This window comes from Rhinolophus ferrumequinum, chromosome 25, assembly GCF_004115265.2.
Source record: "Rhinolophus ferrumequinum isolate MPI-CBG mRhiFer1 chromosome 25, mRhiFer1_v1.p, whole genome shotgun sequence".
Taxonomy (NCBI): Eukaryota; Metazoa; Chordata; class Mammalia; order Chiroptera; family Rhinolophidae; genus Rhinolophus; species Rhinolophus ferrumequinum.
The window spans coordinates 34,959,629-34,977,806 of NC_046308.1; positions in this window are offsets into that span (position 1 = coordinate 34,959,629).

The window sequence follows — 18,178 nt, forward strand, 5'->3', positions numbered from 1 at the left end:
GGTCTCCTGGTGCCCAGAGTGACCTTGGGACTGCAGATTTAGATGAGTGGGGCTGAGGGGTCTGGATGGTAGTTTCTACAAAGTCAGTGAAGTTTCTGCTCTTGCCTGCACATATTTGCTCTGAGAATAGCACCACCAGCCCTGTGCGCAGTTCTCCTGAGTCTTAGGGCACGTGTTCCGTGTGTGCGCACGCGCGCACGTGTATATGTGGCAGGTGGGAGATTTCTGAGCTGCTGAAAGCCTAAAGCTGCCTCTGCCGCCTGTTGCTGATCCCTGGGAGTGCCTCTGCAGTTGTAATTGCCCTGCCCTAGGCAGGCCAGAAAGGGTGGGGGCTTGGGATGGAGGGGTCTTCTCTCTTCCAGCCCAGCGATGTCACACTCTTCCCACAGGCCAGAAAAGGCGGTGGCTGGGGGTGGAGGAGTCTCTTCTCTCCTAGCCCAGCAAAAATCACACTCCTCCCAGCCTCTTCCCTGGGTCAGAGCTGCACACCGGTCTTCCCAGAGCCTGAGCATTATGGCTCCTCTGTAATCTGACACTACTACTCAGTTCAGGGGCCATCTTGAGTTTCTGAATGGGCGGGGGTAGGATTGGGAGAGTGGGGGGAGGGACCAGGTATGGAATTTGTGTCCTTTGTCTGACCTAGGGCTCAGCTGGAGGTCTCAGCTGAGGTTACTGCCTCAAATGCTGGATATGCTGCCCCCTTGGCTGGAGAGATCAGCTGTGGGATGCAGGGAAAGAGCCCACCTCCTGGCTTTTGTGTTCTCTGTTCTGTCCTGGGATCCCCTGCATCTCTGCAGCCTCGGATGCTGGCCGGATTTCCACAGCCACAGGTGTGGGCTGCGTCTCCACAGCCACGGATGCGGCTGTGTCTCGCCCCCTCTCCTTTCTCTCTTTCCCTGCTAGCCCAATTTGCTCACCTTCAAGTAATCCTTGCGCGAGTCTCTTAGCTGTTCTGTGTGATGAGCAGAGAGTCCTTTGATGGGGTATAGATGTCCCATTTGTGATAAGATATGGAGGAGAACTCAAAAAGTCCACCATGCTGCTGCCATTCCTATGACGTCACCTCACTCCTCTTTATGGTTGAGTAATACTCCATTGTGTAAATGTACCACAGTTTCTTAATCCAGTTGTCTACCAAAGGGCATTTGGTTGTTTTCATTTCTCAGCTATTGTGAATAGCACTGGAATAAACATAGGAGTGCATAATTTTTTTCGAATTAATGTTTTGGATTTTTCTGGATAGATACCTAAGAGTGGAATTGCTGGGTCATAAGGTAGTTCCATTTTCAGTTTTTTGAGACACCTCCAAACTGATTTCCATAGTGGCTGCATCAATCTGCAATCCCACTAACAGTGTAAGTGTTCCCTTTTCTCTACATCCTGGCCAGCACTTGTTGTTTGTTGATTTATTGATGATAGCCATTCTGACTGGGGTGAGGTGGTATCTCATTGTGGTTTTTATTTGCATTTCTCTGATGGTTAGTGAGGTTGAGCATGTTTTCAAATGTCTGTTTGCCATCTGTATGTCCTCTTTAGAGAAATGTCTCTTCATGTCCTCTGGCCATTTTTTAATTGAGTTGTTTGCTTTTTGGGTGTTGCGTTGAACAATTTTTTAATAAATTTTGGATATTAACCGCTTATCTGATGTATCGTTGACAAATATCTTCTCCATTCAGTAGGATGCCTTTTTGTTTTATTGATGGGTTCCTTTGATGTGAAAAAACTTTTTAGATTGATATCATCCCATATGTTTATTTTTTCTCTTACTTCCTTTGCCCAAGGGAAATCAGTAAAAATATTACTAAGTGTAATGTCTGCAAATTTACTTCCTATATTTTCTTTTTTTTTAAGTTTATTGGGGTGACAATTGTTTGTAAAATTACATACATTTCAGGTGTACAATTTTGTATTACATCATCTATAAATCCTACTGTGTGATCACCACCCAGAGTCAGTTCTCCCACTCCCTCCCCCCTTACCCTCTGGTAACCACTAAACTATTGTCTGTGTCTATGAGTTTTTGTTTCTCATTTGTTTGCCTTGTTCTTTTGCTGTTTTTGGTTTATATACCACATATGAGTGAAATCATATGGTTCTCTGCTTTTTCTGTCTGACTTATTTCGCTTAGCATTATACTCTCAAGATCCATCCATGTTGTCACAAATGGTCCTATTTCATCTTTTCATACCGCTGAATAGTATTCCATTGTGTATATATACCACAACTTCTTTATCCATTCATCTATCGAATGACATTTTGGTTGTTTCCATATATTGGCCAATGTAAATAAAGCTGCAATGAACATTGGGGCACACTTTATGCATAAATGTTTATGCATAAATGTTTTCAGACTTTTTGGATAGATACCCAGGAGAGGGATTGCTGGGTCATATGGTAATTCTATTTGTAATTTTTTGAGGAACCTCCACACTGCCTTCCATAGTGGCTGCACCAGTCTGCATTCCCACCAACAGTGTTATGAGGGTTCCTTTTTCTCCACAGCGTCTCCAACACTTGTTATCATTTGTCTTGTTGATGATAGCCATTCTAACTGGGGTGAGGTGATATCTCATTGTGGTTTTTATTTGTATTTCTCTGATGATTAGTGACGTTGAGCATTTTTTCCTATGTCTATTTGCCATTTGTATGTTCCCTTTGGAGAAATGTCTCCTCAGGTCCTCTGCATTTTTCAATTGGGTTGTTTGTTTTTTTGTTGTTGAGTTGCATGAGTTCCTAGTATATGTGGATATTAGCCCCTTATCGGAGGCACTGTTTGCAAAAATCTTCTGCCATTCAGTTGGTTGCCTCTTTATTTTGTCAATGGTTACTTTTCCTGTGCAGAAGCTTTTAAATTTCATATAGTCCCATTCGTTTATTTTAGCTTTTACTTCCCTTGCCTTTGGAGTCAAATTCATAAAATATTCTTTGAACCCAAGGTCCATAAGTTTAGTACCTATGTTTTCTTCTATGCAGTTTATTGTGTCAGGTCTTATGCGTAAGTCTTTGATCCATTTTGAATTAATTTTGGTACATGGTGACAGATAGCAGTCCAGTTTCATTCTTTTGCACGTGGCTATCCAATTCTGCCAGCACCATTTATTGAAGAGGCTGTCTTTTCTTCATTGTATCTTTTTAGCTTCTTTGTCAAAAGTTATCTGTCCATATTTATGTGGTTTTATTTCTGGGTTCTCAATTCTATTCCATTGGTCTACAGGTCTGTTTTTCTGCCAATACCATGTTGTTTTGATTATTGTAGCCCTGTAGTACAAGCTAAAGTCAGGGAGTGTGATACTTCCAGCATTGTTCTTTTTTCTTAAGATTGCTTTGGCTATTCGGGGTCTTTTGTGGTTCCAAACAAATCTGATGATTTTTTGTTCTACTTCTTTTAAAAATGCCATTGGGATTTTGATGGGGATTGCATTAAATCTGTATATTGCTTTGGGTAATATAGCCATTTTAAGTATGTTGATTCTTCCAATCCATGAGCATGGAATGTCTTTCCATTTCTTTTTGTCTTCTTCAATTTCTTTTAAAAATGTCTTATAGTTTTCAGCATATAGGTCTTTCACATCCTTTGTTAAGTTTATTCCTAGGTATTTTATTCTTTCTGCTGCAATTGCAAAAGGAATTGTTTTTTGTATTTCTTTTTCTGAGATTTCATTGTTAGTATATAGGAATGCAACGGACTTTTGTACGTTGATTTTGTAGCTGGCAACTTTACTCTATTCGTTGATTTTTTCTAATAGCTTTTCAGTGGAGTCTTTAGGGTTTTCTATATATAGCATCATGTCATCTGCAAAGATTGAGAATTTAAATTCTTCATTTCCAATTTGGATGCCTTTTGCTTCTTTCTCTTGCCTAATTGCTCTAGCAAGGACTTCCAACACTATGTTGAAAAGCACAGGATGTTAGAGCACAGCCCTGTTGTGTTCCTGAATGTAGAGCAAAGGGCTTCAGTTTTTCACCATTAATTATGAGATTAGCTGAGGGTTTGTCATATATGGCCTTTATTATGTTAAGGTATTTTCCTTCTATACCTATTTTATTAAGTGTTTTAATCATAAGTGGATGTTGTATCTTGTTAAATGCTTTTTCTGCATCAATTGATATAATCATATGATTTCTGTTCTTTATTTTGTTTATGTGATTTATCACATAGATGGATTTGTGTATGTTGTACCATCCTTATGTTCCGGGGATAAACCCCACTTGGTCGTGATGAATAATCTTTTTAATGCTTTGTTGTATTCGATTTGCTAAAATTTTGTTGAGGATTTTTGCATCTGTATTCACCAGAGTCTGTAGTTTTCTTTTTTTGTGTTATCCTTATCATGTTTTGGTATCAGGGTAATGTTGGCCTCATAAAATGAGTTGGGAGTATTATCTCTTCTTCAGTTTTTTGGAAGAGTTTGAGCAGGATTGGTATTAAATCCTCTTTGAAGGTTTGGTAGAATTCACTAGTGAAGCCGTCTGGTCCAGGACTTTTGCTTTAGGGAAGGTTTTGGATGACTGATTCAATTTCGTTACTGGTGATCGGTCTGTTTAGATTTTTCCAGTTCTTCATGGTTCAGCCTATGAAGGCTATATGTTTCTAAGAACTTGTCCATTTCTTCTAGGTTATTGAATTTGGTGGCATATAGTCCTTCATAGTATTCTTGGATGATCCTTTGTTTTTCTGTGGTGTCCGTGATAACTTCCCCTTTTTCATTTCTGATTTTGTACTTCCTCTGTTTTCCTATAGGAGTTTTTTGGTTGCAGATCTTACATTTAAATCTTTAATCCATTTTGAATTTATTCTCATAGATGGTGTAAGTAGGTGGTCCAGCTTCCATTTTTTTTTGCATGTGTCTGTCCATGTTTCTCAGCACCATTTATTGAATAGACTGTCTTTACCCCAATGTAAATTCTTGCTTTCTTAGGATAGATTAAATGGCCATAAAGGCATGGATTTATTTCTGGATTCTACAGTCTGTTCCATTAATCCATGTGTCTGTTTTTCCGCCAATACCATGCTGTTTGGATTACTATAGCCTTACAGTATGATTTGATGTCAGGTATCATGATATCTTCCACTTTGTTCTTATTTCTCAAGATTGCCATGGCTATCGGGGGTCTTTTATGGTTCCATATAAATACTAGGATTATATGTTCTATTTCTGTGAAAAATGTCCTTGGTAATTTGATAGGAATTGTACTGAATCTGTATATTGCCTTAGGCAAATACAAGTAGAAAGCACGTATTAAATTAGTAGGAAACACACACAAAAATATCAGCAACCACAGCAAATTTTGTAAATTGACTAAACCCTCTTATTAAAAAGCAAAAGTTGTCATAAACAATTAAAAAGCCCTAATAAAAAACCCTAAATATATGTTTTATAATAGACACACTTTTCGCATAAGGACACAAAATGATTGAAAGTTAACAAATTGCAAATTCTTACTGAAGAAACCTGGAGTAACCATATCAGGCAAGTATATTGAATGAGAAAAGGTGTTACTAAATATAGAGGATTACTAATAGTGATAAAAGATTCAATTCATGAAAACGGTGTAATAATTCTAGAATTGTATGTTCCTAAAAAGTTAGCCTCAAAGTATATAAAGCAAAATGTGTTTTATTCTATACTTAGAAAAAGACAAATAAGAGTGCTTTACATTTGAGAAATGTTTCTGAAATTGAGATATGATTCATATATTATAAAACTCATACTTTAAAATTCACAATTCAGTAGTTTTTAGTATAGTATATTCACAAAGTTATGTAACCATCACCGCCATCGAAATCCAGAATGTTTTTGCCCCCTGAAAAGAAACCCTACACCCATTAACAGTCACTCCCCAGGCCCTCCCTCCCTCCAGCCCCTGGCAACCACTACTCAACTTCCCATCTCTATGGATTCACCTATTCTGAATACTTCATGTAAATGAAATCATACAATAGGTGGCCCTTTGTGACTGGTTTCTTTCACTTAGCGTAACATAAGACTCATCCATGCTGTAGCACATTTTAGTACTTCATTCCTTTGTATGCCTGAATAATACACATTTTGTTTATCCATTCAGCAATTGATGGATGTTTGAGTTAATTTCACTTTTTGTCTATTGTGAATAATTGCTGCTATGAACATTCATGCACAAATTTTTGTGTGGACATATCTTTTTAGTTCTTTTGGGTATATGTTCAGGAGTGGAATTGTTGGGACATGGTAATTCTATGTTTAATTTTTTGAGGAACTATCAAACTGTTTACCTAAGTAGCTACATCACTTTACATTCCCACCAACAATGTACAAGGGTTGCAATTTATCCATATCCTCACCAATACTTGTTTCTAATTTTTTTTGTTTTTAATTCTAGCTATCCTAGTGGGTGTGAAATGCTATCGCATTGTGGTTTTGATTTGCATTCCCCTAAAAATTTGTCCTCTTAATGTAAGTAATACAACTGGACTTTAAGATGACAAAAATCATCTCTGAAATCTTATCTGCATTTCAGCTGTCATTTTCACAGGATATTAGTATTCTTAGTAAGTATCATATCAGGATGACTTTTCCTCTCAAGGGACATCAGCGTGTTCCTTTCTCCACAGGTTTAAGCAAATACAGTGTTACCTCGGTTTTCGAACGTAATCCATGAGCTCTGAAACATTCGAAAGCAGCCGACAGCTAGGCCTCCGGATCTTGCACTCAGGGGAAGCCGTGTGACATACTGACTTCTGAGTCGTGTTTGAAAACCAAAGCATTCACTTCCGGTTTACAGCATTCATAAACCAAAGTGTTCGTCAACAGAGATGTTTGAAAACTGAGGAAACAATGTACATCATTTGTTGCTTGCATGTCCTGCTATGTCATTATTATTCTCTGCGAAGAGTAGCATTAAGGCTGTCTATGCTGAAGCTTAAAAAAATTTCTTTTAATGTGTATTAGCTACTATTCAATCTTTCTGAACATCGTGTGTAAAGTGAAGGGATAAGAGGGTTTCAAAATACCTTGCATGTCATGGAATTTGCTTTTGGTTAAAAAATACTTACCTTATACAGTGCTGAAGTTACTTTATAAATACAGAGCTGATGGTTGTGAACGAAACGTTTACATATGTAATCCCTAAATCATTTATGTCTTTAGCTACATTTGTCCTTTGCCTATGACAATTATATGGCATTTTTATTTCCTAACTTTTCATTTTCTAAATATGTCTTAGTTTGCTGTACTAGACTCAGAAATCATGGCAACAAAATAAAGGAGAAGCATAGTTAAATTCATCATTCATCTATTAGACTGTTGAACTTTAAGAAACTTCTATCTGTTTTTGTATGTCCAAATATTTAATACACAAAATATGGATATTTCATAATATCACTAACTGGTATACAGCAAAATATAATTCAGGAGAAAGTTTCCAGCAACATGGTTTGTAGAAGGAACTTTGCAAGTCATAACTTGGGCAGATTTTTAAAACCCTTCAACATTTAAAAAATGACTGGAAAATGACTGAAGATAGAGCAATTGTTTTGAGAAACTTTTTATTTAGCCTTCATAAACTCAAAGCTATAAGAAATTGTTTCTCTTTTTTTTTTTTAACTTTTTTTTTGTTGTTATTGGGGAATATTGGGGAACAGTGTGTTTTTTCCAGGACCCATTATTAGCTAAAGGTCAAGTCATTGTCCTTCAATCTAGTTGTGGAGGGCACAGCTCAGCTCCAAGTCCAGTCGCGTTTTCAATCTAGTTGTGGAGGGTGCAGTTCACTGGCCCATGTGAGAATTGAACCGGCAACTCTGTTGTTAAGAACTCATGCTCTAACCAGCTGAGCCATCTGGTTGCCCCCAAAATTGTTTTCTTAAAGTATTATTATAAGTCTGTCCTTTTGAAGTTAGGTCAGTGAGAACAAAATGTGCCTAATTTTTAACACTTTCATCTATTCTTCATGTGTGGTTTATCCTTTATTCTACCTGGATTGAACATGATTTATCATAGATGTAGCTGTACATCATTTTGGTACTTTTCCTCCTCATGAAATTTTGAGGTGGCAAGAATTCCCAAAGAAGGCCTTTTTTTTAAGACTCGTGGCTGGAATGAAATTAAGTATTAAAATTAAATTTGGTTTATAAAAGGTATGTTGTTTAATGTTATGAATGTTATATATCAAAAAATTCTAAAATGATAAAAATTGTGATCTTTATCAATATACATTAATTATTACTTATATTTAAAACTGTATATATTATATAAATATATAATATCAATGCATTTTATTTTTTAAAATTATCTATTTTGTATACATTTGTTTGCTCAAAGATTATATCATATTTTTCCTTAGAAGTTATAAAGCTAATGCACTCTCTTAATATTCATGTTAGCTGTCAATCTACTTCCCTATGTGCTTAGGTATTTGAAAGTTCTCAAAAATTGTCTTTGTACATTATATTAATAGTTTTCATAATAATCATTAATAATTGCTTTATTTTAACTTATCAATACAATCTTAATATTTCACTTCATGTCACATCTCAAATGTATACCTGCATTTGAATATTTAGATATCAACAACAAATTCAAATGACAAACCTACTTCTCATTTCCGATAGTGTTATGCTGTTTGTATTTGAAATTAACCTAAGCGATTGCTCTATCACCGAGAAAGCAATGATGCTTTAAATGATCCTATATGCTCACACCTACAGATTGTCCTTCACTTGTTCACCAGACCCCATCTACTTCACCTACTCAAGATATTGTTGCTCCAGAAATTCTCCAAGTTCTTTTCCTATTTTACTGATTTTCACTCTTTTCATCATGATCACTGTAGTCATACAAGCATGCTGTAATTTCTTTCATCTAAAATAAAATAAAAACAGAACACTACTCTTGACTCAGAGTCATGAGCCACCAGCTAATTTATTTATTCCGCATTCTAGCAAATACCCTTGAATGAGTTATCTATATTCACTTTAGGATTCCACTTCACCCTTTCTAAGCCCATTCCAATCAGCTTCCCCAACCCAACCTCTCAACTCCACCAAAACTGCCTGCATCATATTCATCAAAAACTGCCATGCACTAAATCCATGGGTCCATTCCTTAACTTAACCTGTCAGCAGAATATAATGCAGTTAATCACTCCTTGCTCCTTGGTAACTTTTCATTCTTGGTTTCGAGGACGCTATTCTTTCTGAGTTTTCTTCCTGCCTCACTGGCTGCTCCTTCTAGTCCAATTTTGCTGGTTCTCCCTCCTTTCTCAATGTTAGGTGCTTCAAGGCTCACCCTTGGTTCTTTTTCTCTGTCTACACATACTTCATTGGTGACCTCATTCAGGTTCATGCTTTTAGATAGCAACGCTCTGTCAACTCCCACATTAATATCTCCACGCCAAACTTCTTTCCTGAACTTCAGGCTTGTATATTTAACAGATTGCATCATATCGTCACTTGAAAGTCTCAAAGGTACCACAAACTCATTAAGCCCATGCTGAGCTTCTGATGGTCCCCTACAAACCCATCCTGCACAGCCTTCTCCGTCTCAGGTGATGGCAAATCCAGCTCTTCCAGTTTCTCAGGCCCAACGTGTTGGAGTCATTCTTCAATTCTCTTTATTTCTCTCACCTCACAAATAATCTAGAAATCAAAACAATCTCCTAGTTTCTGCTTTCACAATATTTCCAGAAATCCACACTTCTCACTACCTCCCTTGTTATCACCCTTGTCTGAGCCATCGCCTTTCACATAGATTACTGCTGTAGCCTCCTAATTGGTCAACTTGCTTCTACTCTTGCCCACTCCTGGTGATTCTCAACACAGCAGCCAGAGTGGTCTTTTAAAGCATAACTGATGTCACGTCACAAGCCTGCTGTGGCTCTCGTTTCATTCAGTCAAAGCCCTGATCTGAAAGGCCTTACATGATCAGGCTCCTGTATTTCTCTGACCTTAGCTCCTGTACTTCTCACCCACCCTCCTCTTCCCACACTGACCTCCTTGCAGTTCCTGGAACACGGTGTCTTGCTCTTGCCTGAAGGCCTTTGCACTAGAAGTTCTCTCTGCCTGGAGAGCCCTTCCTGCAGGTATCAACATGCCTGGCTAACTCCCACCTCTTTCAGATCTTTGTTCCATTAACATCTCAGCAATACCTCTTCTGTGCACACCCTCCCCCGCCACTTCCTTCCTTTTTCTACCTTCTTTTTGCTATGAAATTTATTACCTTTGAACACACTCTACAATTTACTCATTTGTTTGTTCAAATTTTTGTTGTCTTTCTTGCACAGCTAGAATATAAGTTTTAAAGGGAAGGGATCTTTGTTTTGTCCACTGATGTATCCAAGCACTTAAAATAGTGTTTAGTATAAAACAGTGGCCATTAAACATTTGTTGTGAATTAGATCTTTGGCTTTTCAGCCTTCCAAAGACTGAGGCTGAAAAGTGATATTTTTGGACTAAGGCCAACGATGACATTCAGTGCATTCCTTCCCAATGCACACAGGCAACTTCCAATCCTAATGATACATTGTTTGGGGTGAGAAGCCTGACTACTGACAAGGAGAAAATTCTGACGTGTCCTAAGTTAAATTACAGCAGGTCAAAGAGTGCAAAAAAGAGAGAGAGAGGTTAATCAATTAACAACTGTGGGGCCAAACCAAAAAAGACTGCTTGAATTCCTGAGTGTATGTTGGAACTTTGAATTAATTTCCAGATGACTGTGTCCATGATCATCTAAAGAGAATAACCAGGCATCACTGCACCCCAGAAGCTTACACTTCTTGCTTATATATGAACTTTCCAATCTATTGCCCTCTGCCATTCCACAGGAGTGGACATTTCTTCCTTAGGGACTGTGTCGGTCCCTGAACTAGCCCTGCTTTATCTTCTCTCATGCCCTTTATCTACGAGTGTAGCCAATGTAAATTCTTTCAAAACAACTTATGTCTTTTTCCCCCAAACTGTTTCCATAAAATAGCCCATCAACTCCAGGACCGTGGACATGGTTGTCTTTTCTAACTAGCTGTTGCGATAAAAAGTCCAAACCTGTAGGGAATTTTTATAAGAGTTTATTTGAGCAAAACTGATGACATGTGCCAGGGAGCAAGGTCTCAAATGCTCCAGAGAATAACAGCACTTCTATGCATTTGAAATTAAAGACGGGACATAAGGAAGCTTACATGGAGGTGAAAGAAAGAAAGGTGGGGATTAGATTGCAGGATGGTTAAGATTAATGTGCTCTCTTGAGGGCAGTTATGATTTATTTCAAAGGTATGTTAACCTAGATGCATAGAAATAATGGACAGGGCTTGCTTAAGTGAAAGATAAACCTTTTACTAAAAAATGATATACCGGGGCATGACTACCCACCATAACCTTTGCAGTTGGGAATTTATGATTAAATCACCGTGTGAGGTTACTTTCCATAGTACCTCTTTTTTTATCCACATAGCGTACTGCTGGTGGTTCAGATCGCATTCCCTAGGACCTGGTCTTTTTCCTGCTAGTAATGGCCTAATAAATCTTTTCTTTTAAAAGAGCCGTTGGCTTTGAAAGTTTTTTGTTTAACACTACCCATCTTAGCTTGGATCTTTTCCCAGGGTCAAGTCCCCTTCCTGGGGCTGTCTACTTTCTTTTTGTCAAGGGTTGAAATTGCCCTCATTTATTCCCAGATATTCCGCTGTGTTCTTAATTTCTTTGGGCAAGAATCTTTGGCAACTTGACATTATAACTGGACTCTCCAGTAACACTGAGCAAAAGAACTGGAGAGGGTGAGAGGGTAGGGCTGACCTGAGGTGACTGTCTATAAGGAGGTGGTAAGGAGGAGGTTGTTATAACATGGTCCAGGGGCCCAAGTGACTGCACTATCATAGAAGCCACATTTTGCATTTTGTCCTCATGACTTTTAGGAGAAATTTTGTCAATAATGCTGCAATGAACATAGGGGTGCATATATCTTTTCGAATTAGTGTTTTTGTTTTCTTTGGAATAAATACCCAGAGGTGAAATTGCTGGGTTGTGTGGTATATCTATTTTTAGTTTTTTGAGGACTCTCCATACTGTTTTATATAGGGGCTGCACCAGTTTGCAGTACCACCAATAGTGTACAAGGGTTCCCTTTTCTTCACATTCTTGCCAACACATATTATTTATTGACTTTTCGATAATAGCCATTCTGACTGGTGTGCTGTGGTATCTCATTGTGGTTTTGATTTGCATTTTCCTGATGATTAGTGATGTTGAGAATCTTTTCATGTCTGTTGGCCATCTTTATGTGTGCTCTGGAGAAATGTCTTTTCATGTCCTCTGCCCATTTTTCAATTGGATAGTTTATTTATTTATTTTGTTATTGAGTTGTATGAGTTTCTTGTATAGTTTGGATATCAACCCCTTATCAGATATATCATTTGTGACTATATTCTCCCATTCAATAGATTGTCTTTTTGTTTTTGTTGAAGGTTTCCTTCACTGTAGAAGGCTTTTAGTTTGATGGAAGCTCATTATTTTTACTTTGTTTCCCTTGCTCAAGGGGATATATCCAGAAAGATATTACTCAGATTTGATATCAAATAGTTTATTTCTGTTTTCTTCTAGGAGTTTTATGGTTTCAAGCCTTACATTTAAGTCCTTAACCCATTTTGAGTTTATTTTTGTATATGGTGTAAGAGAATGGTCTAGTTTCATTTTTTCCCATGTTTCCCCAATACCACTTGTTGAAGAAACTGTCGTTACTCCAGAATATATTTTTATCTCTGTTGTCATAGATTAATTAACCATATAAGCCAAGATATGGAAGCAAACTAGGTGTCCATAGACAGATGAATGGATAAAGAATATGTGATACCCACACATGCACACACACAATAGAATATTATGCAGCAATAAAAAAGAGTGAAATCTTGCCAGTTTTGACAACATAGATGAATCTAAAAGGCATTATGTTAAGTGAAATGTGTCAGGTAGAGAAAAACAAATACAATATGGTTCCACTTAGATGTGGAATCTAAAAATACCACAAACAAAAACCAAAAAAACAACAACTAACCAAACCAAACCAAAACAGACTCATTGAAACAGAGATCAAAGGGATGGTTACCAGAAGAGAAAGGGTATGGGAATGGGTGAAAATGGGAAGGGAAATATAGTCAATAATATTGTGATAAGTTTACATGGTGACAGAAGATTACTAGAATTAATAGGGTAATCACATTTTAAAGTATCAAAATGTTGAATCACTATGTTGTGCATCTGAAACTAATATCACCAATATAAGATTGTATATCAACTACCTTTAAATAAAAAATTAAATTAAAAAAAGAGAGAAATTTTGTCAAATGTTTTCCTAAAATTTGGATATGCTATATTGAAGGCATTAGCAAGTTGCTTTAAAAAATGAGGTATGTGAATTAATGACTAACTGATCTATAAACGTGTTTGGTACCTATTAAAAATAGATAGTAAAACAGCTGATGAGGTTAGTTTGATACTATTATTTTTCTTAAATGTCTCTACTGTACTGATTCTGAATGATTGCAGTTTTTAGTCTCCCCTGTGCTTCTTCATGTGCATTTCTATTTCCCATTGATTATGTGTGATACATGACTTCTCAAGGAAGGAAACATGCTCTCTGGGTCTGTTGGAGCTCTAACTTAGAGTGGTGGGCTGAGGACACCAATAAGGCTTCATTTTATTAAAAAAGCATTTCTTGAATTTTTCTAAACCAGAATGCTTGGCACCAGAAATGTGGCCTGTGAAGATCTGCTTCCTTTGTATCAGGGATTCTTTACCATCTCACACACCTTGCCAGACTACTTTGTTTATATCCCCATCAGGTCAGTTCATTTAAATGTAGTTTTTGTTCCCAGGTATTTTAGTATTTCACTGCCTGCTTTGGTTTAAGATCATTAAACATTTTGAAAAGGAGTACCTTGCTAATATTTTAAACACCAAAAATCTTGGCTCCTCAGCAAAACTCATCTCAGATTAGTGTTATCTTTGTAGCACTCTCTATGGTATCAAGTCCAGATAAAATAAAATTATTCTTTTTTTTTAAATGTTAGGTTTTTTTAAATTAAAGTGTATTGGGGGTGACAATGGTCAACAAAACTACATAGGTTTCAAGTGTACCATTCTATAATACACCATCTATATATTGCATTATGTGTTCACCACCCAGAGTCAGTTCTTCCATCACCATATATTTGACCTGCTTTTACCCTTATCTACCACCCCCCTCTGTGCTCCCCCTCTAGTAACCACTAAACTGTTGTCTGTGTCTATGAGTTTTTGCTTCTTTATTTGTTTGTCTTGTTCCTTTGTTGCTTTCAGTTTTATATCCCAAATATGAGTGAAGCCATATGGTTTGTGACATTTTCTGTCTGACTTCGTTGTAAAATTGTTCTTAAACAGTGAGTAGGGTATATCTATAGTTCTGTACTTCCCAGAAGGTTAAGGGGTAATGATTTTTTTTTTAGCACTAAGTTATTTACATTTTTCTCCCATAAATAAAAACAAAGTAAATAGAGATGGGCTAAGCATTTCAGGGTTTTTATAGCCCATGTTAAAAAGGTATTACTAATATCTGACAAAAATTATAAAGATGCTGGTATTGTTTCAATAACTTAAGGATACCCTGATGTTTAATAGACTGTAGCACACTACTCAGCAATATCATGAGGAGTGAGGGTGAATGTGGGATGTGTAACTGGGATGGGCCTCCACAGGTAAAAAGGGGACTAACCTTTGACATTTTCTCCATATGTCTCATGGGATAGCTTTTATCCCAATTATACCAAAATATTTTCAACATAGTCTTAACAACTATCGAGCAATTACAAGGTGAGATAAAAAGATACGGTGAATGTTTAAATTTTAAAAAATATATTACAGTAAAAGACATATTGCCATTAATTCCCCTCAAAATACTCCCCCTTCCTTTGAACACTCATATTGCATCATTCTTGCCACTTACTGAAGCAGTTCCCGGAAGTCCTCTTTCGCGAGTGTCTTTAGTTGTGCTGTCATGGCTGCCTCCATGTCCTGAATCATTTTGACTCTGGGGAAGAGCCAGAAGTCGCATGGTGCCAGATCTGGTGAGTAAGGAGCATGAGGGCACACTGTAATGATTTTATTTGACAGAAATTGCTGTATACCAGAAGTGATGTGTGACACGGAGCATTGTCATGATGGAGGACAACTTATGGCACACTTTAAAACACACCTTCTCTCAACCGTAGGTCACACACAGCGGACTGCACTGAACAAGTTGAAATTTGTCACACACTGTTACTGAGGTTCGATGCACTGCTTCATGTATTGAAGTTTCCTGCCTTTCCATTGGATGGCACTCTGAAGCAGCATTCACTGTATTTTGGATCACAACAGAAAGGCTCCATTTCACACATCACTTCTGGTACGGCAATTTCTGTCAAATAAAACCATTACACAATGTGATATATAGATGATATATTACAGAATTGTACACCTGAAACCTATGTAACTTTACTAACCATTGTCACCTCAATAAACTTTAATTAAAAAAAACCCATGTTACGGTGTGTGTCCTCATCCACCTTATTCACTGAATCTGGCACTGTGCAACTTCTGGCTCTTACCCAAAGTCAAAATGATCATGAAAGGTAAACATTTTGAATCAGTTCAGGATACAGAGGCAGTCACAACAGCACAACTAAAAGACGACTTCCAGAACTGCTGCAGAAAATGTCAAGAACAATGGGATAAGAGTGTTGAAAGCAAGGGGGAGTATTTTGAGGGGGATTAATGGGAATGTGTTTTTTACTGTAATAAATTTTTAAAATTTAATCATTCACCACATTGTTTGATCACACCTGGTATATGTCTTAAAAAATGGATAAAAGGTACTGATCTTTGAGAGTGTGCTAAAAAGGATCTATTGCTCTCTCTGCACATCTCTAGGAATGTTTTTGGCCCTGCTTTCAGAACTGTACTGTGAAAAGCCCCAACCTATCTTCTCTCATTGTGGCAGGCCTCCCTTCCTTGTTTATTTATTTTTGTCTCTCTTTGGTTTAACTTTTGCTACTTGACTAAGTATTTACTTAATGTTAGAAAAAGGACCCTTCATACTAAACTCTGCGTGTCTTTGTTGCTAGAAGTAAAATCTCATTTTGTTCTGATCAGCTTTATAAGTTCAAAACTATGTATAAGTATAGAAAATGGTTTTAAAATTTGTAATGGGGGATATTTTCTAGAAACCCTGATGCTCTGAAAACACATAAGCCTCCCTAGAAAATGTTTCAGATTTTCTTTCAGTAAAATCAGACTTTGTTGTTGGGATGAGTTGAATTTGTGATTGTTAGACAGTGTAAGTTTTGTCTAAATATTATACAATGTCTGTGACATAATTCTGTTCTTGAATAAGAATTTTATATGGGAAATGGGGTCATAGAAATGGTGGTGTGAGGTGAGTCTCTTGAAATCTCTCCTGGAATTTACAACAAATTGAACAACTATAATCCACAAAGGACTCCCTGCACAGCAGACAGGCAAGACAAAGAAACGTGCAACTGAAATCATCTAAAGGTGGGCAAATTGGGTGAGCAGCACAGAAGGGAAGGGGGTAGTGTGGAGACATGGGCTGTGCAGGCGCACGAGCAGACCAAGCTCTGAGTTCTGAGCTCCCTGCATTCTGCAGCTACCGCAGCCCAGGAGAGGGAAGAATTTAGAATGCTAGTGCTTCCCTTATAGCCGACAGTCCCAACCGAGGGATCAGCACATAATACGGCTGAACCCAACACTCATGGCAGAGACCTCGGAGCAAAGACTGAGGGAAGAAGGATGAAAATGGCAGTTTAAGCCCTCACTGCCAAGCAGAGGTTGGAAGGCATAGGCCCAGAGCCTAGACGACCCCTCCCTACCTCCCCAGAGTTTGCCCCACCCTACCCTCCCAGTGCTAGAAGCTAAATGGTAGCAATGTCAGATCGAAATAACAGAATTTTTGCAGTTCTAAGAACTGCCGCTGATAGCCATGGACTTGCGACCCAACTAATTTTGGCAAAGGGGAGAAAGCCTTGGATGCAGGAACTGGCTGTTCTGGTGGTAGCTGCCATTGCTCAGGGCCACCTTTCACAACCCACCCCGCCCCTGTCCCCACCTATCTGGGCAGATCCTGCAGGAGTAAACAGAGCTGCTGAAACACACAGACTCTGAAACTAGTGCAGGAAAAGTTTAGGAACTTCAGAAGCTCTCCACATCGCCCCACAGAGGTGGTGTCCTGTGACCCAGGCAACTTGTTCACAGAGGAGAAACCCAACATCCAGGGAATCCCCCCATTATGTGAGAAGCCAGAAAAATGCAGAGAAAATATAAAACTATAGCATTAGAGAGAATAAAAGGCGGCAGTCAGAGAGAAAATAAAGCATTCTACCAACATCTACTGGAAAACAAATGAAAGACTTCTTCTTATCAACTTGTTGCAGAACCCATGCCTGTAGATGCCTAGGAAGGGAAATAATAATTCATTAATTGCCAAGAATAACCAAGTCAACAAGACAGCTCAGAAAGAAAATGAAAAGTCTTCAAAACATGAACTTAAAGACATGAAAATATGTGACTTAAAGGACAGAATTCAAAATTGTATTTCTTAAAAAACTCAATGAGATGCAAGAAAACACAGAAAGGAAGTTTAATGAACTCAGAAACACAATCAAAGAACAACATGAACATTTTACCAAAGAGATTGAAACTTTTAAAAAGAACCAAATAGAATTTCTGGAGATTAAGAACTCAATAGAAGAAATGAAGAATGAAATAGCCAGCTTAGGTAATAGAGTTGACCAGATGGAGGAAAGAATCAGTGACATCGAAGATAGAAACCTGGAAATGACACGGATGGAAGAAGAGAGAGACTTGAGACTTAAAGGAAATGAAAGAACTCTACAAGAACTTTCTGACTCCATCAGAAAGAGCAATATAATTATAATGGGCAGACCAAAAGTAGAAGAAAGAGAGAAGGGAACATAGAGTATATTCAAACAAATAGTCAGTGAGAACTTTCCAAACGTGTGGAAAGAACTGGATCCTCGAATCCAAGAAGCAAATAGAACACCTAATTAACTCAGTCCCAAAAGGCCTTCTCCAAGGCACATTGTATTGAAGATGTCAAAAATTAATGACAAAGAAAGAATCCTCAAGGCAGCCGGGGAAAAGTACATGGTAACCTACAAAGGAAAG